At 47.5% G+C, this 21524-nt stretch overlaps 1 protein-coding gene across 9 annotated transcripts in view; it reads left to right on the forward strand.

Moving 5' to 3' along the window:
- The first annotated feature begins 8552 nt into the window (after positions 1–8552).
- Positions 8553–21524, forward strand: part of ADD1 (adducin 1) — a 92912-nt gene continuing 79940 nt past the window's right edge. For 5 of the 9 annotated variants that reach the window (XM_010384389.2, XM_010384390.2, XM_010384386.2 and 2 more), the window contains exon 1: positions 8665–8845. The gene's annotated coding sequence lies outside the window, so the exon portion shown is untranslated. Of the gene's footprint in view, positions 8846–9667; positions 9688–21524 lie in introns of those variants that run through there. The other 4 variants (XM_010384388.2, XM_010384384.2, XM_010384383.2 and 1 more) reach the window with 3 other exon arrangements.

Genomic DNA, 21524 nt, shown 5'->3' on the forward strand with positions numbered 1-21524 from the left:
GTAGTAAAAAAGTGTGCCCTATTCCTTTAAAAGCCAGGGTAAATTTAAAATCTGTAACTAATTATTGAAGGTCTTCTCTGTGACCCTATAACACTCCAATACTACCTTGTTGTCAGTGTAAACAACGGCGTATCCTGAAAACACTGAGGCCACTGACAACCCGGAGCTTTCCTATCAAAAATCTTTAACCAAGCAGATTTCCTAACAGGGGATTTAAATCTTAATTACCATACAAGGTCTGACCAGACCTAGGAGGAACTCCCTTCAGGACAGGATGATAGATGGTTCCTCCCAGGTGATTGAGAAAAAACCCAATGGGTATTCAGTAATTGATATGGAGACTCCTGTGGAAGCAGAGTTAAAAAATTGCCTAGTAATTGGTCTCCTCAGACGTGCGAGCTGTTTGCACTCAGCCAAGCCTTAAAGAATCAAAAAAGACTATCTCAATCCTGACTCAAAAGGTTAGCTACACCGTCTCTGAAACGAATTTGCATAAGAACTGTTGTTTATAGGAATGCATTTGGATGGGGCAGCTGGGTGGTTGTGAAATTCTCAGGAGCCCAGTCCAGCTCTAGGACTCACCCCGGAGTGCACAGGCAATAATGGGCACGCTGGTAAAGGACCACTAGAATCCAGCAGCCCAGATCCCTTTCTTTGTGGTCAAGAGAGGCGGTACAGGACTGCTACAGCTTAAGCATAACTAATCCCATAAACAGAGGTCCATGGGTGGTTACGCACCCTGGAAAGGAACTCACCCCTGAGCGCACAGGCAATGTTGGGCACGCTGGTAAAGGACCGCTAGAATCCAGCAGCCCAGATCCCTTTCTTTGTGGTCAAGAGAGGCGGGGAAACAGGTGCAGGACTGCTACAGCTTAAGCATAACTAATCGGATAAGCAGAGGTCCATGGGTGGTTACGCACCCTGGAAAGGAACTCACCCCTGAGCGCACAGGCAATATTGGGCATGCTGGTAAAGGACCACTAGAATCCAGCAGCCCAGAACCCTTTCTTTGTGGTCAAAAGAGGCGGGAAAACAGGTGCAGGACTGCTACATCGGTGAGAGTAACTAATCCAATAAGCAGCGGTTGATGGGTGGTTATGCACCCTGGAAAGGAATAAGCATTAGGCCCTTAGAGGACGTTCTAGGACTAATGCTCATCAGAAAATGACTGGGGTGCTGGCGTCCCTATGTTCTATTTTCAGATGGGAGACGTTTCCCCCGCAAGGCAAAAACGCCCCTCAGATGTATTTTGGAGAATTAGGATCAATTTGACCCTCAGATGCTAAGAAAGAAACGACATATTCTTCTGCAGTACCGCCTGGCCACGATATCCTCTTCAAGGGGGAGAAACGGCCTCCTGAGGGAAGTATAAATTACACCACCATCTTACAGCTAGACCTCTTTTGTAGAAAAGAAGGCAAATGGAGTGAAGTGCCATATGTACAAACTTTCTTTTCATTAAGAGACAACTCGCAATTATGTAAAAAGTGTGATTTATGCCCTATAGGAAGCCCTCAGAGTCTACCTCCCTACCTCAGCATCCCCCTGACTCCTTCCCCAACTAATAAGGACCCCCCTTCAACCCAAATGGTCCAAAAGGAGATAGACAAAGGGGTAGACGATGAACCAAAGAGTGCCAGTATTCCCTGATTATGCCCTCTCCAAGCAGTGGGAGGAAGAGAATTTGCCTCAGCTAGAGGGCATGTACCTTTTCCTCTCTCAGACTTAAAGCAAATTAAAGTAGACCTAGCTAAATTCTCAGATAACCCTGATGGCTATATTGATGTTTTACAAGGGTTAGGACAATCCTTTGATCTGACATGGAGAGAGATAGTTACTGCTAAATCAGACACTAACCCCAAATGAGAGAAGCGCCGCCATAACCGCAGCCCGAGAGTTTGGCGATCTCTGGTATCTCAGTCAGGTCAATGATAGGATGACAACAGAGGAAAGAGAACGATTCGCCACAGGCCAGCAGGCAGTTCCCAGTGTAGACCCTCACTGGGACACATAATCAGAACATGGAGATTGGTGCCGCAGACGTGTGCTAACCTGTGTGCTAGAAGGACTAAGGAAAAGTAGGAAGAAGCCTATGAATTATTCAATGATGTCCACTATAACCACAGGGAAGGGAAGAAAATCCTACTGCCTTTCTGGAGAGACTAAGGGAGGCATTGAGGAAGCATACCTCCCTGTCACCTGACTTTACTGAAGGCCAACTAATCTTTTTTTTTTTTTTTTTTGAGACGGAGTCTCGCTCTGTCACCCAGGCTGGAGTGCTGTGGCCGGATCTCAGCCGGATCTCAGCTCACTACAAGCTCCGCCTCCCGAGTTCACGCCATTCTCCTGCCTCAGCCTCCCGAGTAGCTGGGACTACAGGCGCCGCCACGTCGCCCGGCTAGTTTTTTGTAGTTTTTAGTAGAGACGGGGTTTCACCATGTTAGCCAGGATGGTCTCGATCTCCTGACCTCGTGATCCACTCGTCTTGGCCTCCCAAAGTGCTGGGATTACAGGCTTGAGCCACCGCACCCGGCCTGAAGGCCAACTAATCTTAAAGGATAAGTTTATCACTCAGTCAGCTGCAGACGTTAGAAAAAACTTCAAAAGTCCGCCTTAGGCCCGGAGAAAAACTTAGAAAAAACCCTATTGAACTTGGCAACCTTGGTTTTTTATAATAGAGATCAGGAGAAGCAGGTGGAACAGGACAAACGAGATTTAAAAAAGGCCACTGCTTTAGTCATGGCCCTCAAGCAAGCGGACTTTGGAGGCTCTGGAAAAGGGAAAAGCTGGGCAAATCGCATGCCTACTAGGGCTTGCTTCTAGTGCGATCTACAAAGACACTTTAAAAAAGATTGTCTGGGCCGGGCACGGTGGCTCAAGCCTGTAATCCCAGCACTTTGGGAGGCCGAGACGGGCGGATCACGAGGTCAGGAGATCGAGTCCATCCTGGCTAACATGGTGAAACCCCGTCTCTACTAAAAAATATAAAAAACTAGCCGGGCTAGGTGGCGGGCGCCTGTAGTCCCAGCTACGTGGGAGGCTGAGGCAGGAGAATGGCGTGAACCCAGGAGGCGGAGCTTGCAGTGAGCTGAGATCTGGCCACTGCACTCCAGCCTAGGCGACAGAGCGAGACTCTGTCTCAAAAAAATAAATAAATAAATAAATAAAAATAAAAAAGATTGTCCAAGTAGAAGTAAGCCGCCCCCTCATCCAAGCCCCTTATGTCAAGAAAATCACTGGAAGGCCCACTGCCCCATGGGATGGAGGTCCTCTGAGTCAGAAGCCACTAACCAGATGATCCAGCAGCAGGACTGAAGGCGCCTGGGGCAAGCGTCAGCCCATGCCATCACCCTCACAGAGCCCCAGGTATGCTTGAGCATTGAGGGCCAGGAGGTTAACCATCTCCTGGACACTGGTGTGGCCTTCTCAGTCTTACTCTGCTGTCCCGGACAACTGTCCTCCAGATCTGTCACTATCCGAGGCGTGTTAGGATAGCCAGTCACTAGATACTTCTCCCAGCCATTAACTTGTGATTGGGGAACTTTACTCTTTTCACATGCTTTTCTAATTACTCCTGAAAGCCCCACTCCCTTGTTAGGGAGAGACATTCTGGCAAAAGCAGGGGCCATTATACACCTGAACATAGGAGAAGGAACACCCGTTTGTTGTCCCCTGCTTGAGGAAGGAATTAATCCTGAAGTCTGGGCAACAGAAGGACAATATGGATGAGCAAAAAATGCCCTTCCTGCTCAAGTTAAACTAAAGGATTCCGCCTCCTTTCCCTACCAAAGACAGTATCCCCTCAGACCCGAGGCCCAACAAGGACTCCAAAGGATTGTTAAGGACCTAAAAGCCCAAGGCCTAGTAAAACCATGCAATAGCCCCTGCAATACTCCAATTTTAGGAGTACAGAAACCCAACGGACAGTGGAGGTTAGTGTAATATCTCAAGATTATCAATGAGGCTGTTGTTCCTCTATACCCAGCTGTACCTAGCCCTTATATTCTGCTTTCCCAAATACCAGAGGAAGCAGAGTGGTTTACAGTCTTGGACCTTAAGGATGCCATTTTCTGCATCCCTGTACATCCTGCCTCTCAATTCTTGTTTGCCTTTGAAGATGCTTCATACCCAATGTCTCAATTCACCTGGACCGTTTTACCCCAAGGGTTCAAGGATAGCCCCCATCCATTTGGCCAGGCATTAGCCCAAGACTTGAGCCAGTTCTCATACCTGAACACTCTTGTCCTTCGGTACGTGGATGATTTACTTTTAGCCACCTGTTCAGAAACCTTGTGCCATCAACCCACCCAGGCGCTCTTAAATTTCCTCACTACCTGTGGCTACAAGGTTTCCAAACCAAAGGCTCAGCTCTGCTCACAGCAGGTTAAATACTTAGGGCTAAAATTATCCAAAGGCACCATGGCCCTCAGTGAGGAACGTATCCAGCCTATATGGCTTATCCTCATCCCAAAACCCTAAAGCAACTAAGAAGGTTCCTTGCCATAACAGAATTCTGCTGAATATGGATTACCAGGTACGGTGAAATAGCCAGACCATTATATACGCTAATTAAGGAAACTCAGAAAGCCAATACCCATTTAATAACATGGACACCTGAAGCAGAAGCGGCTTTCTGGGCCCTAAAGAAGGCCCTAACCCAAGCTCCAGTACTCAGACAAAGAAATAGAATAGGGAACCTCATGAGGACATAGTTTCCTCCCCTCAGGATGGCTAGCCATTGAAGAAGGAAAAATACTTTTGCCTGCAGCTAACCAATGGAAATTACTTAAAACCCTTCACCAAAACTTTCACTTAGGCATTGATAGCACCCATCAGATGGCCAAATCATTCACTGGACCAGGCCTTTTCAAAAGTATCAAGCAGATAGTGGGGGCCTGTAAAGTGTGCCAAAAAAATAATCCCCTGCACTGCAGGCCATACATTTAAATCCCTGTATCTTTAACCTCCTTGTTAAGTTTGTCTCTTCCGGAATCGATGCTGCAGAACTACAAATAGTTCTTCAAATGGAGCCCCAGATGCAGTCCATGACTAAGATCTACCGCGGAACCCTGGACCAGCCTGCTAGCCCGTGCTCCAATGTTAATGACATCGAAGGCACCCCTCCCGAGGAAATCTCAACTGCACAACCCCTACTACGCCCCAATTCAGCAGGAAGCAGTTAGAATGGTCGTTGGCCAACCTCCCCAACAGCACTTGAGTTTTCCTATCGAGAAGGGGGACTGAGAGACAGGACTAGCTGGATTTCCTAGTCCAACTAAGAATCCCTAAGCCTAGCTGGGAAGGTGACTGCATCCACCATTAAACACAGGGCTTGCAACTTAGCCCACACCCGACCAATCAGAGAGCTCACTAAAATGCTAATTAGGCAAAAACAGGAGGTAAAGAAATAGCCAATCATCTATTGCTTGAGAGCACAGCCGGAGGGACAGTGATCAGGATATAAACCCAGGCATTCGAGCCAGCAATGGCAACCCTCTTTGGGTCCCCTCCCCTTATATGGGACGTCTGTTTTCATTCTATTTCACTCTATTGAATCTTGCAACTGCACTCTTCTGGTCCGTGTTTTGTTACGGCCTGAGCTGAGCTTTCGCTCGCCGTCCACCACTGCTGTTTGCCGCCATCGCAGACCCACCGCTGACTTCCATCCCTCCGGATCCAGTAGGGTGTCCGCTGTGCTCCTGATCCAGAAAGGCACCCCTTGCCACTCCCAATCAGGCTAAAGTTTTGCCATTGTTCCTGCAGGGCTAAGTGCCTGTGTTCGTCCTAATTGAGCTGAACACTAGTCACTGGGTTCCACGGTTCTCTTCTGTGACTCATGGCTTCTAATAGAGCTATAACACTCACCACATAGCCCAAGATTCCATTCCTTGGAATCTGTGAGGCCAAGAACCCCAGGTCAGAGAACATGAGGCTTGCCACTGAGAGGTGACAACATGCTAAAAGCCCTCGCTCTCGGCACCTCCTTGGCCTTGGCATCCACTCTGGTGGCACTTGAGGAGCCCTTCAGCCCACCATGGCACTGTGGGAGCCCCTCTCTGGGCTGGCCAAGGCCAGAGCCGGCTCCCTCTGCTTGCAGGGAGGTGTGGAGGGAGAGGTGTGGCCAGGAACCGGAGTTGCACATGGCGTGGGCCAGCGCGAGTTCCTGGTGGACTGGGCTAGGTGGGCCCTGCACTTGGAGCGGCTGGCCGGTGCTGCCGGCCCCAGGCAGTGAGGGGTTTAGCACCCAGGCCAGCAGCTGCAGAGGGTGCGCCACACAGTGCCGGCCTGCTGGCACTGTGCTTGAATTCTCACCGGGCCTCAGCTGCCTCCCCGCGGGGCGGGGCTTGGGACCTGCAGCCTGCCATGCCCAGGCCTCCCCTCCCCCGCTGTGGGCTCCTATGCGGCCAGAGCCTCCCCGATGAGTGCCGCCCCCTGTGCCATGGCCTGGTCCTATCAACCTCCCAAGGGCTGAGAAGTGCAGGCACATGGCGCAGGACTGGTGGGCAGCTCTGCCTGCAGCCCAGGTGCAGGACCCACTAGGTGAAGCCAGCTGGGCTCCTGAGTCTAGTAGGGACTTGGAGAACCTTTATGTCTAGCTCAGGGATTGTAAATACACCAATCAGTACACTGTATCTAGCTAACCTGGGGGCGGACTTGGAGAACTTTTCTGTCTAGCTCTCTGTGTCTAGCTAAATGATTGCAAACGCACCAATCAGCACTCTGTGTCTAGCTCAGGGTTTGTAAATACACCAATAAGTACTCTGTGTCTAGCTCAAGGTTTGTAAATACACCAGTACTCTGTCTAGCTAACCTAGTGGGGACTTAGAGAGCCTTTCTGTCTAGCATTCTGTGTCTAGCTAAAGGACTGTAATCGCACCAATCCGCACTCTGTGTCTATCTCAGGGATTGTAAACGCACCAATCAGCACTCTGTCAAAATGGACCAATCAACTCTCTGTAAAACGGACCAACAGCTCTCTGTAAAATGGACCAATCAGCTCTCTGTAAAATAGACTGATCAGCTCTCTGTAAAATGCAGCAATCAGCAGGACGTGGGTGGGGTCAGATAAGGGAATAAAAGCAGGATGTCTGGGCCAGCAGTGGCAACCCCCCCTCAGGTCCCCTTCCATGCTGTGGAAGGTTTGTTCTTTTGCCCTTTGCAATAAATCTTGCTGCTGCTTACTCTTTGTGTCCATGCCACCTTTATGAGCTGTAATACTGCGAAGGTCTGCAGCTTCACTCCTAAAGCCAGCGAGACCAGGAACCCACCAGAAGGAACGGACAACTCCAGATGTGCCACCTTTAAGAGCTGTGACACTCACCGCAAAGGTCTGCAGCTTCACTCCTGAAGTCAGTGAGACCACGAACCCACCAGAAGGAAGAAACTGCGGACACATCTGAACATCTGAAGGAACAGACACCGGACACACCATCTTTAAGAACCGTGACACTCACCGCGAGGGTCTCCGGCTTCATTCTTGAAGTCAGCGAGACCAAGAACCCACCAATTCCGGACACACCACCATCTTGGAAGTGGTCGGCCACCATCTTGGGACCTCTGGGAGCAAGGACCCCCAGGTAACATAGTCAAGTCTGCCAACTCCTGGGCTCAGGCTATCCTCCTGTCTGCCTCCCTAAGTGCTGGGATTTTAGGCTGAAGCCACTGCGCCCAACTTGGCTCTCCCGCTTCCTCAACTGCCATCCTAATGAATGTTAAGTGGTATCCCACAATGGTTTTGATTTGTGTTTCCCTAGTGATTAACGATGGGAAGCAGAAGTGAATGAGACAAAATTGTGATCTTGTCAGAAAAGTCATCTTGGAAAAGCCAACGTCCAAAAGAAATGGTTAGAACAAGGGTCGCTGACTCCCATCCAGGCGGTATCCCTGACCCTTGTGGGGCAATGTCACAGAGGCTCCTGCTGGGCAGGGAGGTCTGGATTCCACACTCTTCTGCCACTGCCCAGTTCTGGACCTCAGTTTTCTACGGGTGTCAAGAGGACAAGCAGCCGTGCCCATTTGTCTTGCTGGTGTTTTTGGGTGTCAGATGCGCCAGCAGGAGGGACAGTGTGTGGGAAGGTGCTGGTCTGAGGCTGGTCCCGCCAAAGCCCTGCAGGCTCACTCCCTGGTTGTGCGGAGGTGCTGGTGCTCGCTCATCCCCTCAGCACCCACAGGCCGGGCCCGGATGCCAGGCAGTTGTCCTCTGTGGAGCCTTATCGGGGCCCACAGGCCCTACTGCCTCGACCCCACCCGGGCCCCAAAACTCGGCCTGGGGGCCGCACAAGGCGGGGCCACGCGGGGCAGGGCCCGTCTGCTGGGGGAGTGCGCGGGGTGGGCAGCGCGGGTCAGGGTCCCTGGACTCCGACAGCCCGTCCGGCCGAGGTCAATCACAATGAAACCGTGTCCAGCGGAATCGGCTGGGACTCGCCGCAGCCGACCAAGCCATCGTGAAGCCATGACGTGGCGCCCAAAGCTGCTGGCCTAGTGCACTCCGTGCGGAGGCCCGGGCCTCCGCAGGCCCCGACGGGGTCCCCCAGAGGCGGGTCTGGCGAGTCCAATCGCCCCGCCCACAGGGGACCCGCCCCTCATGGGCTCCGCCAATCGCAGGGTACGTTGCTCGGCAGCGCCGCGCGGCTCGGCCTATGGGGCGGCGTGTTGTTGGGCTGCAGCGCCGCAGGCCGCACCCAGCTCGGGAGGTGGGGGCCAGCGGAGGGGCTGAGGGGCGGAGAGGCCGGGCGGGCCGCGGCTGCAGGCCAGGGGACGGGGGCGGAGCCGGAGTCGGAGCCCACGGGCGGTGGCCGCAGTGGCACCCCGGAATCCCGCGTGCTGCCCACGATTCGCTTCTGAGGTGAGGCTCACGAGCGGGAGCGGGGGCGGCGGGGGCCCGGTTCGGCCTGAGGCGGCGGCTGGGGCGCGGCGAACTGGGCCGCGGTTGCGGCGGGCGGGGACCGCTAGGCCTGCAGCGGCCCTGGCAGCGCGGGGGGCGGGGAGGCGGCTTCGGCGCCGAGGGCGTCTTGGAGGGGTCCCTGCGGGGCCGTCGGCCTGGGCCGAGCCTGGGAGCGAGGGCGCCGCGAGTCTTTCAGCGTGATAGGACCCCGAGGACGAGGCTTCTCCCTGGCCGGTCGTTCCTGGCCGGCTGGTGGGCTGCAGGGGTCGGGGCGGAGGAGGAGGACCCTGGGCGGAGGCTGGTCAGCATCCTGCTTGGGAGACCGGTTCCGCGGTCCGCAGCGCTGGTGGCTCCAAGGTTTGTGTACGGACGCCTGTTTGGGTACTGCCTGTCGGCTCTCGTATTTAAAAACGACGGCTTCTGCCAAAAGAGAAAAGCCGTATCTGCCGACGGAAGCTCAGGAGATAGCTCAGGAGATAATCCTGGAACTTTATCAGCGATGGGGCTGTGGGTCACCTTTGCCCTCCTTCTCTTTTCTTTTTTTAAAAAATATTTTATTTTCGTTTTTGGGAGATGTCAGAGGGCCTTTCCCTATTACAATGACTTTTATCTTTGTTCTTGTAATGGCTCAAGATAGTTGGGAGGTAATTTGCATTCACTTTATGCATGCCCACCTTGAAAAACATATTTTGGTTCTCCTGAAACTGTTGTGGGTTTGAGCATAATTTATGCCTAGAATGGCAGAAAGCAATGATCATATCTCCAAAGACCAAAAACATAGCTGATAGCTGTATGCATTACTGGTAAGTTATGATTTTTTGTGTGAAAAATTGAGATATTAATGGGGATAGGAAATAGAATGCTGATAGGTAGACTGTGTCTATGAGTAGAGGCACCTACTGAAAACAAGCTTGGAGTGGATGGATAGGAGTTCAGCAGGCACCAGAGAGAGGAGGGCATTTCAGGCAGAGGGTATGAATTGTATGAAAGTTGGTTTGTAAACTTTGGAGTCTTGAATGGACAAGGGCCAGTGATGATAACTTTATTTTTTTTTTTTGAGGCAGAGTCTCGCTCTGTAGCCAGGCTGGAGTGCAGAGGTGCCATCTCGGCTCACTGCAACCTCCGCCTCCCGGGTTCAAGAGATTCTTCTGTCTCAGCCTCCTGAGTATCTGGGACTACAGGCGCGCTGCCACCACTCCCAGCTAGTTTTTGTATTTTCAGTAGAGACGGGGTTTCACCCTGTTGGTCAGGATAGTCTCAATCTCTTGACCTCGTGATCCCTCCGCCTCAGCCTCCCAAAGTGCTGGGATTCCAGGCGTGAGCCACCGCGCCCGGCCTACGTTAAAATTTTAATACATCCCTTTGATTTTGACAGTGGGGAAAACTAGAATAGTAAAGCTGTCTTTTAAGGAAGTGGATGATTTTGGCATCAAAACTGCTTTTCAGAGTTTCGGTGTGATTTACAATGGTATGGGCAAGCCGGTATGATTTGTTAGTTTGCTACTTGTGGTGTCTTTAGGTTTTTTTAAAGTTTCGGAGACTGAGTGATGTGAGTCTAAACTCTAGCCGGTCCCCGAATTGTGAGATAGTTTTCCTTCTAAATTATACTTCGTGCAAGCTGATCATTTTTTCCCCTTAATTCTTTTGATGTTATCTGATGTACTGAGAAGGTTTTGTTTGGTGTTCAGTTTTGTGTTACTGATTTTGCCATAAAAACTGTTTCTTTACATGATTATTAGTTTTTAGTTCTTTCTTATAGTCTTTGACTTGAATAATAAAAGTAAATACTGAAATGCTTTTAAAGATAAAGTATTTATTTATTACTCAAAACTTAGAGTTGACTGCCCTTCCTTTCTTTCCTTCCATGTTTACATCTTCACATACACACGTATGTAGAGAGAAAATAGTATAAACCCCTTTTCTCATCCAGTTTCAACAATCTTGCTTCATCGTATCCCCGCAGTCCTAGATATCATTTAACCGTTAAATAGTTCAATATGTATATCTTAAAGGCTTAAAAAAAAAGGTAAACATGAGTACCATTATCACAGAAAATGAGTAATTCCTTAATACTTTCAAATATCCAGCCAGTGTTAAAATTTTCAGAATTGTCTCTCTCTCTTTTTTTTTTTTTTTCTTTAACAGTTTCCATCTGGATCCACATGCTATCCATACAGTGTGACTAGTTTTGTGGTAGTTTCCCCCTCCATATTTAGTTTTCTCCTATAATTTATTTGTTGATGAAACCTGGTAGTTTGTCATGTGGAGTTATGCACAATCTTGATTTTACTCTGTGGCGTAGTTTAACAATACAGAATTTACTGAAAACTGGTCGTTAGGTCTAAAGGTGTGATCAAATTCAGCTTTATTTTTGTCAAGAAAACTTCATAGGTAAGTAGGCAGAAATGATTAGTAGTCTTTGTTCGCAGCCCTTGATTGTCAGTGCCTACAGTCATTTCAGTAAGCACTGAGATTGTTGATATTTGAATTCTCTAACTTCTTTTATTAAATAGAATATTTTTATAAAGAGAATTTTTCATGCTTCCACTATTTGGTTATCTTGAAGTACTGTATACCTCTTATAGAAAAGGAAGGATAAATTCTTTTTTTTTTTTTTTTTTTTTTTTTTTTTTTTTGAGACAGAGTCTTGCTCTGTCACCCGGGCTGGAGTGCAGTGGCCGGATCTCAGCTCACTGCAAGCTCCGCCTCCCGGGTTTACGCCATTCTCCTGCCTCAGCCTCCCCAGTAGCTGGGACTACAGGCGCCAGCCACCTCGCCCGGCTAGCTTTTTTTTTTTTGTATTTTTCAGTAGAGACGGGGTTTCACCATGTTAGCCAGGATGGTCTCAAACTCCTGACCTCGTGATCCGCCCATCTCGGCCTCCCAAAGTGCTGGGATTACAGGCTTGAGCCACCGTGCCCGGCCAGAAGGATAAATTCTTAATTCTTCTGCATTATTTGCTAGGTTTCACATAATGAATTGGTTCGGTAACATCCTTCAAAAGTAGCCAATGAAGCTGGGCATGCTAGGGTGGGCCTGTAATCTTAGCTGCTCCTGAGGCTAAGATGGTACGAACCTGGGAGCCTGGGAGGTTGAGGCTGTAGTGAGCCGTGATCACTTCACTGCAGCATTCCGTCGCTTTAAAAAAGAAAAAAAGGTGGGGGGCTGGGCTCGGAGGCTCAGGTCTGTAATCCCGGCACTTTGGGAGGCCGAGGCGGGCAGATCCCGAGGTCAGGAGATCAAGACCATCCTGGCTAACATGGTGAAACCCCATCTCTACTAAAAATACAAAAAATTAGCTGGGCATGGTGGTGCGTGCCTATAATCCCAACTACTAGGGAGGCTGAGGCAGGAGAATCGCTTGAACCCAGGAGGCGGACGTTGCAGTGCCATTGCACTCCAGCCTGGGCAACAAGAGTGAAACTCCATCTCAAAAAAAAAATAAAAAAGTAAGACTAGGATTCTACTCAGCCTTCTCAATTTTATATGCCCATATCTACTTTTCTTCTAAGCCAGACATTTTGGTTCTACTTGCTCACTGTTTGAACCCACACATTTCAGTCTCAGAACAAGATGAACATGTGAACCCCGAAAATTTGAGACAGGTCTCAGTTAATTTAGAAAGTTTATTTTGCCAAGGTTGAGAATGTGTGCCTGTGACACAGCCTGCAGAAGTCCTGATGACATGTGCCCAAGGTGGTCAGGCACAGCTTGGTTTTATACATTTTAAGGAGACATGAGACATCAGGCAATATATGCAAGAAGTACATTGGTTCAGTCCAGAAAGGCGGGGACAACTTGAAGCAGGGAGGGAACTTCCAGGTCACGAGTAGGTGAGAGACAAATGGTTGCATTTTTTTGAGTTTCTGATAAGCCTTTCCAAAGGAGGCAACCAGATACGCATCTATCTCAGTGAGCAGACGGATGACTTTGAACAGAGTGGGAGGCAAGACTGGGCGCCATGGCTCATTCCTGTAATCCCAGCACTTTGGGAGGCCACGGCAGGTGGATCACTTGAGATCAGGAGTTCGAGACCAGCCTGGCCAGCGTGGTGAAACCCTGTCTCTACTAAAAACACGAAAATTAGGCCTGGTAGTGGGTGCCTGTAATCCCAGCTACTCAAGAGGCTGAGGCAGGAGAATCGCTCGAACCCAGGAGGTGGAGGTTGCAGTGAGTTGAGATCATGCCATTGCACTCCAGCCTGGGGCAGAGTGAGACTCCGACCCCCCAAAAAAGGAATCTTAACATAGCATAATATTAAACTTTAACAGAGTTGTTTAATTGTTAATGCTTATTCTGGCCTTTGTACATTGAGGAACCTTGAGTTTAAAGGAATGAGGGGAAGCACATTTAATACAGTTTGCCTTTTGAGCTTAATTTTTCTAGAAGTACCTTTTTAAACAGTTGTTATAACTAGCGTGTAACACTGTTTTTGGTAACTGTTAGCTTAAGTGTGCTGACTATATATTTAATTAATTAATTTTTTTTTTTGTTTGAGACTGATTCTTGCTCTGTCACCCAGACTGGAATATAGTGATGTGATCATAGTTTGCTGCAGCCTTGAACTCCTGGGCTTAAACCATTCTCCCACCTCTGACTCAGAAGTAGCTAGGACTGGACAGGTTCATGCCAACAGGCTTGGCTGTTTTTTTTTTTTTTTTTGAGATAGGATCTTGCTGTGTTGCTCAGGCTGATCTTGAATTCCTGGCCTCAAGTGATCCTCCTGCCTCAGCCTCTGAATATGCTAGGATAACAGGCATGAGCCACTGCACTTGACCTTTTTCCAGGGTTTTTTTTTTTTTTTTTTTTTTTTTTTTGAGACGGAGTCTCGCTCTGTCACCCAGGCTGGAGTGCAGTGGCCAGATCTCAGCTCACTGCAAGCTCCGCCTCCCGGGTTCATGCCATTCTCCTGCCTCAGCCTCCCGAGTAGCTGGGACTACAGGTGCCGCCACCTCGCCCGGCTAGTTTTTTGTATTTTTAGTAGAGACGGGGTTTCACCGTGTTAGCCAGGATGGTCTCGATCTCCTGACCTCGTGATCCGCCCGTCTCGGCCTCCCAAAGTGCTGGGATTACAGGCTTGAGCCACCGCGCCCGGCCCGGTTTTTTTTTTTTTTTTATGAGACGAGTCTCGCTCTGTCGCCCAGACTGGAGTGCAGTGGCCGGATCTTAGCTCACTACAAGCTCTGCCACCCGGGTTTATGCCATTCTCCTGCCTTAGCCTCCCGAGTAGCTGGGACTACAGTAGCTGGGACTACAGACACCCCCCACCTCGCCCGGCTAGTTTTTTTTGTATTTTTTAGTAGAGACGGGGTTTCAACGTGTTAGCCAGGATGGTCTTGATCTCCTGACCCCGTGATCTGCCCGTCTTGGCCTCCCAAAGTGCTGGGATTACAGGCTTGAGCCACCGCGCCCGGCTTTCAGGTTTTTACTGTTATAAGCAGTGCTCCAATTAACATTACATCTCCGTATTGAGCATTTATGAGGGACATCTATAAATACATTCTCTGAAGTGAAATTGCTATGTCGAAGGATAATTGCACTTTTCATTTGCATAGACATTTCCAAATTACCCTCCTGGCCCCAATTAATATTCTTACATTTCCATCTTTGGGCACCTATGAAGTATATCTATAGATACATTCTCAGAAGTGAGATTGCCGTGTCAAAGAGTAATTGCACTTTTACTTTCCGTAGATGTTTCCAGATTATCCTCCTAAGAAGTTATATCAGTTTATACTCCTACCAACTGCGTATTTTCTCCACATAATGAAGTATGGACACTAAAGTGACAATAGTACCTATTTTACATGGTTATTGTCAGGATTAAATGAAGTAAATGCCAAAAGGTGCCTACTAAGCTATCAGCAAATGACTTATTAATATAATTATTATTTTTTTCTGAACTTTATTACCAGAAATATTATAACCCTAGACAGTGCTTCATGAGGTTGGGAAAGAGGGTTCATACAATTGATCTGAGCAATATATGCCTCCAAAATACTGTTATCTGTGTTAGAACAAATGAGCTCTGCGTCTAGGCCTTGGGGCCGGGGAGTCTGGCATCTGGGGCTGATGTTAGGGGACAGAGCCCACAGATACATCTCAGATTTTGCTGGAAAGGGCATCCCTCAGGAATGGGGCACAGTAGATGTAACTGCATGTGTGCCTCTGCAGCCTGGAATAGCAGCTTTGGCTGTTTGCATGGGGAGGAGAAAGTCATCATTTGGGAGGGACCTTTAGAATAACCCATCCCAAACACTTCTCTCCTTCTCTTACTCTGAAGGGCTTAATGTAAATTTGCTTTGTGAATTAACTTATTGAGAATGATTTAGGGAGTTCGTTACCTAACAGATGTTCTCCCTTATCTGCACACTGTTGCTTGAAATTTGTTTCAAGGAGACAGAGCCATTAACACATTAGGCAGTGTGGTGTTATGAAAGGAGCACTGGCTCTTCACTATGGGTTTACTATGGTTTGCTGAGGGTAGTCGAGTGGGTGAGAAAGTCACTTAGCTGTCCCAAGCCTCAGTTTTCTCCATTGGAAAATTAAGTAGCTACGTAATACATGAAGGAGAGAATGTTGTGAAAACACTTTGAGAATGCAAAGGCCCAATGAAAACATATGTCCATACAAAAGCTTGTGTGTGAATGTTCAGAGCAGCATTATGTTTAATAGACAAAAAGTGAAACACCCCAGATGTCCATCAGCTGATGAGTGGATCAACAAAATGTGGTCTGTTCATATGATGGAGTAGTATTTGGCAATAAAAAGTATTGAAGCACTCATACTTGGTACAACATGGATGAACTCTGAACACATGCTAACTGAAATAAGCCAGACACAAGAGACCACATGCTTTATGATTTTACTTATGTGAAATGTCTCTAATAGGCAAATCTTTTTGCTTTGTTTTGTTTTGTTTTTTGTGAGACTGAATCTCATTCTGTTGCCCAGGCTGGAGTGCAGTGGTGCAGTCTTGGCTCACAGCAACCTCCACCTCCCACATTCGAGCAATTCTCCTGCCTCAGCCTCTCGAGTAGCTGGGAACAGGTGTGTGCCACCACGCCCGACTGATTTTTATGTTTTTCGTAGAGATGGGGTTTTACCACATTGCCCAGGCTGGTCTTGAACTCCTGACCTCAAGTGACCCACCTGCCTGGGCCTCCCAAAGTGCTGGGATTACAGGTGTGAACCACTGTACCTGACCCCCAGTAGGCAAATCTATGCAGGCAGAAAGTAGATTGGGGGTTGACTGGGGCTCCAACCGGGGAGAGTGGAGTGGGAATGAGGAATGACTGCTAATGTGTATGGGGTTTCTTTTTGGGTGTTGAAAACGTTATAAAGTTAGATTGTGATGATTACACAACTCTGAATACACTAAAAACTGCTGAACTCTGTATACTTCATTTAGAGGCAGAGCCTTGCTCTGTTGTTCAGGTTGGGGAACAGTGGTATAATCATAGCTGACTGTAACCTGGAACTCCTGGGCTTGAGTAATCTTCCCCACCTCAGCCTCCGGAATAGCTAGGACTACTGGTGCATACTACTACAGCTGGGTGATTTTTAAAAATGTTGCCACTCAAAATGTGTGGCCCTGGATCAAAATGGTGAAATTCTCTGAACCAATTTTTCTCATCTGTAGAAATAAGAGTAATAATAGTAACAGTCATATCTAACTGGAGGTGTGAGGCTGTGGTAAGCAAACTTACAGTGCTTACAATATGTGAGGATTCTGTCAGTGTGCTTTTTTTCCTTCTTTTCCAGAACATACAGGATGGAGGATCAGGCTTTAAGAGGAAAAGACACAGAAGATGCAATAGAGAGCCCTGTAGCTCTTTTTTTTTTTTTTTGTCTCTGTCTCTTTCCCTCTCTCAAAATAAAGCCTATGTAGAGGTATTTTTTTGTCTGATACAGCTATGTTTGCAGTTTAGTAGGAACTTTGTGGTTAAACCATGCTTTCTAAGGTTTTCTTAAGAGGCCAACCTTGTTGCCAGATGATACCATTAATCAAGTTATTGTCGCATAGGGCTTCAGGCAGGAAGCAAGGTTAGGAATGGTCTTTAGTCTCAGAATGAACTCCCTTTTCGTTTGAGTGTCTGTCTACTTCAGTGGGAAGGGATGTGATGTTGATTGACCAGTCTTTAGGGGAAATAGATGACCCCCACCATCCAGATACTCATTTTTTGTTCTTTTCTTTCTTCTTCTTATTTTATTTTATTTTATTTTTTTGAGAGAGAGTCTCACTTTTTCGCCCAGGTTGGAGTACAGTGGTGCGATCTTGACTCACTGCACCTCTGCCTCCCGGGTTCAAGTGATTCTTGTGCCCCAGCCTCCTGGGTACCTGGAACTGCAGGTGCACACACCACGCCCGGCTGATTTTTGTAGAGATGGGGTTTCGCAGATACTCCATTTCAGTTTTTTTCTGAGCATCATCTCCAGAGACTGAAGCACACATGCTTTGACAACAGAATCACCAGCAATGTCGCTGACCTAGGGTGTCTGCAGCATTCAGTGTCTTCTATTTTCTGTACTAGGTGTTTGATTGTTTTGTAAAGCAGGAAATTTTTATTTTATTTTTTTGGAGACAGAGTCTTGCTCTGTCACCCAGGCTGAAGTGCAGTGGTGCGATCTTGGCTCTCACTGCAGCCTTGATCTCGTGGGCCCAAGCAGTCCTCCCACCCAGCTTCCTGAGCAGCTGGGCCTACAGACCCATTCCACCACACCCAGCTAACTAAAAAAAAATTTTTATGTAGAGACGAGGCCTTGCTATGTTGCCCAGGCAGGCCTGAAGGTGCTTTTAAACTCAGATAACCAGGACATTTGTAGCTGTGGAAATAGCTGTAATCTAACCATCAGAGTTGTTTTAAGAATACAAAGTACAGTGTTTAAAGCATAATGAATGTACAGGTTGCTAGATTGGGGTTTACTCTATTCTTTTTGTAACTTTTTAGAAGTTGGTCACTTTTTTTTTTTTTTTTGAGACAGGTTCTCACTGTGTTGCCCAGGCTAGAGTGTAGTGGCACGATCTTGACTCCCGGCAACCTCTGTCTCCCGGTTTCAAGCAATTCTCCCACCTCAGCCTCCCCAGTACCTGGGATTATAGGAGCCCATCACACCCAGCTAATTTTTGTAATTTTAACAGAGATAGGGTTTCACCATGTTGGCCAGGCTGGACTCACACATCTGACCTCAGGTGATCTGCCCACCTTAGCCTCCCAAAGTGCTGGGATTATAGGTGTGAGCCACCGGCATCTTTTTCTTTTCTTTTTTTTTTTTCCGAGACGGAGTCTTGCTCTGCCACCCAGGCTGGAGTGCAGTGGCCGGATCTCAGCTCACTGCCAGCTCCGCCTTCCGGGTTCACGCCATTCTCCTGCCTCAGCCTCCCGAGTAGCTGGGACTACATGCGCCTGCCTCGTCGCCCGGCTAGTTTTTTGTATTTTTAAGTAGAGACAGGGTTTCACCGTATTAGCCAGGATGGTCTCGATCTCCTGACCTCGTGATCCGCCCGTCTCGGCCTCCCAAAGTGCTGGGATTACAGGCTTGAGCCACCGCGCCCGGCCACCTTTTTCTAATATAAGTGTTTAAGGCTGTATAGCTCTCTAGAAGCATCTCTTTAGTGAAGCCAATAGTTTCCAACTGTAATATTTTTATTACTAAATAATGTGTGTTTAGATTTTCATTATGATTTCTTGTTTGACCCATAACTTATTTTAAAATGTACCTTTAAATTTCTAAATATATGGTTTCAAGAAACTCTTCTGTTATTATATTGTGTTTTTTTCTTTGAGACTGAGTTTTGCTCTTGTCGCCCAGACTGGAGTGCAGTGGTGCAATCTTGGCTCATCGCAACCTTTGCCTCCCAGGTTCAAGCGATTCTCCTGCCTTAGCCTCCCAAGTAGCTGGGATTACAGGTGCCTGCCACCACACCTGGCTAGTTTTTGTATTTTTTGTAGAGACGGAATTTCACCACATTGGCCAGGGCGAACTCCTGGCCTTAGGTGATTGACCTGCCTCGGCCTCCCAGAGTGCTGGGATTACAGGCGTGAGCCACTGCGCCTGGCCGTTACTATGTTTTAATTGCATTGCACCCAGAGAAATGGCTTGTGTGCTGCTGATTCCCTTGAATTTGTTGTGATTTTCTTTATTGCCAGATATGACATGAATGTTTATAAACATTCCTTGTATTCTAAAGAATATGGGCTGGGTATAGTGGGTCATGCCTGTAATCCCAGCACTTTGGGAGGCTGAGGTGGGTGGATCACCTGAGATCAGGAGTTCGAGACCAGCTTGGCCAACATGGTGAAACCCCATCTGTACTAAAAATATAAAAAAATTAGCCTGGCGTGATGGCACACACATATAATACCAGCTACTAGGGAGGCTGAGGCAGGAGCATTGCTTGAACCCAGGAGGCGGAGGCTGCAGTGAGCCAAGATCATGCCAGTGCATTCCAGCCTGGGCGACGGAAGACTCCATCTTAAAAAAACAAGCAAGCAAGCAAGAAAGAACATGTGTTTAATTTGTGTGAGAAAGCAGGGAGGTGCAAAGTTCTATATATCTCTAATGATCTAACTTGTTGCTTGCATTGCTCATATTTCCTATTTACTGTTACTGATTTGAGCAATGTGGTAGATTATTATGGTAATCTCATTATGGTAGATTTGTCAATTTCTCTGTGAGTTCTAGCAATTTTTGGTTCATATATGTTGACAGTATTTTATTAGGTGTGTATAACCTTATACTTTTCATCTTCCTGTTGAATCGTACTTAGGTTTGTGGCCTTTTCCATTCTGAATAAATGCTTTTATTTTCTTGGTCTTCGTTGTCTGATATTAATATAGTTACTCCAGCTTTGTTTTGGTTGGTGTTTGCCTGGTGTTTGTATTTTTGTCCATTTATTTTCAGACTGTGTTCTGTTTCATGAGTATATTAGTTTTTTTATGGCTCCTGTAACAAGTTACCACGTACGTGGTGCTTTAAAACAACAGAAATTATTCTCTCATAGTTCTGGAGGCCAGAAGTTTGAAAACAATATCACTGGACCAAAATCAAGGTGTCGCTAGGGCTGTGCGTTCTTCCTTTGGAGGTGGTATGGGAGAATCTGTTCCTCGTCTGTTCCAACTTCTCATGGCTGCCATGTTCCTTGGCTGTGGCTGCATCACTCCAATCTTTGTGACCCGAGTCAGATTGCTTTCTTGTCTTCTGTGTGGTTAAAGGTCCCCCACCTCAATTTTATAAGGATACTGGTGATTACATTCAGGGCCCACCCAGGTAATCCAGGATAGTCTCACAATCCCAAAATACTTACTTTATATGGCAAAGACTACAGATATAATTAATATTTACAGGTTCTAGGCATTATTTGGACCTGTTAACTTGGGGACTGTTACTCAGCTTACTAGAATAGTGTCTCTTATAAGTTACCTATAATTTCTGTCTTAACTGGCATAATTTAGTACATTTATATTATCATGATTCTGATAAATTTGTACTTTCTTTATCATCTTGGGTTTTGTGTTCTATTTCTTTTTTTTCTCCCCATGCTTGCCTTTTTAAACAACTGGGAGGTTTTTTTTTGTTTGTATTCTTCCATCTTTTGGTTTGGAAATGACATACTCTTAATATTCTTTTAGTGATTGCCCTTGAAATTTTGCTATGCATATTTAATGAAGTCTAAAACTAATATTCTGTCACTCTCTTAGATACAGCAAAGGCATGAAAGTTCTTTAATTCCAATTACTCAACTCTTTTTTTTTTTTTTTTTTTGAGACGCAATCTCGCTTTGTTACCCAGGCTGGAGTGCAGTGGCGAGATCTCGGCTCACTGCAAGCTCTGCCTCCCGGGTTCATGCCATTCTCCTGCCTCAGCCTCCAAGTAGCTGGGACTACAGGTGCACACCACCACACCCGGCTAATTTTTTGTATTGTTAGTAGAGATGGGGTTTCACCGTGTTAGCCAGGATGGTCTCGATCTCCTGACCTCATGATCCGCCCACCTCAGTGGCCTCCCAAAGTGCTGGGATTACAGGCGTGAGCCACCGCGCCTGGCCTCAATTACACAACTCTTAAGTTACATGCTGCATGCTGCTGCTGTTCAGTGTTTTAGTCCAGGCTTTTTTTTTTTTTTTTGAGAGGGAGTCTAGCTTTGTTGCCCAGGCTAGAGTGCAGTGGCGAGATCTCAGCTCACTGCAAGCTCTGCCTCCCAGGTTCATGCCATTCTCCTGCCTCAGCCTCCCAAGTAGCTGGGACTACAGGCGCCTGCCACCACACCAGCTAATTTTTTGTATTTTTAGTAGAGATGGGGTTTCACTGTGTTAGCCAGGATGGTCTCAATCTCCTGACCTCGTGATCCACCCGCCTTGGCCTCCCAATTTTTTTTTTTTTTTTAAAGGCACAGTCTTCCTCTGACACTCAGGCTGGAGGGCACAAGTTTTTTTCTTTTATTTTTTTTGAGACAGGTTCTCACTCTTTCACCCAGGCCTCAGTGCAGTGATGCAATCACAGCCCACTGCAGCCTTGACCTCCTGGACTCTAGTCATCCTCCCATCTCAGCCCTCAAGTAGCTAGGACTACAGGCACATGCCACCATGCCCAGCTAATTTTTGTATTTTTCTTTTGAAACCGGGTTTTGCTGTGTTGCT

Source organism: Rhinopithecus roxellana, chromosome 2, assembly GCF_007565055.1.
Source record: "Rhinopithecus roxellana isolate Shanxi Qingling chromosome 2, ASM756505v1, whole genome shotgun sequence".
Lineage (NCBI taxonomy): Eukaryota > Metazoa > Chordata > Mammalia > Primates > Cercopithecidae > Rhinopithecus > Rhinopithecus roxellana.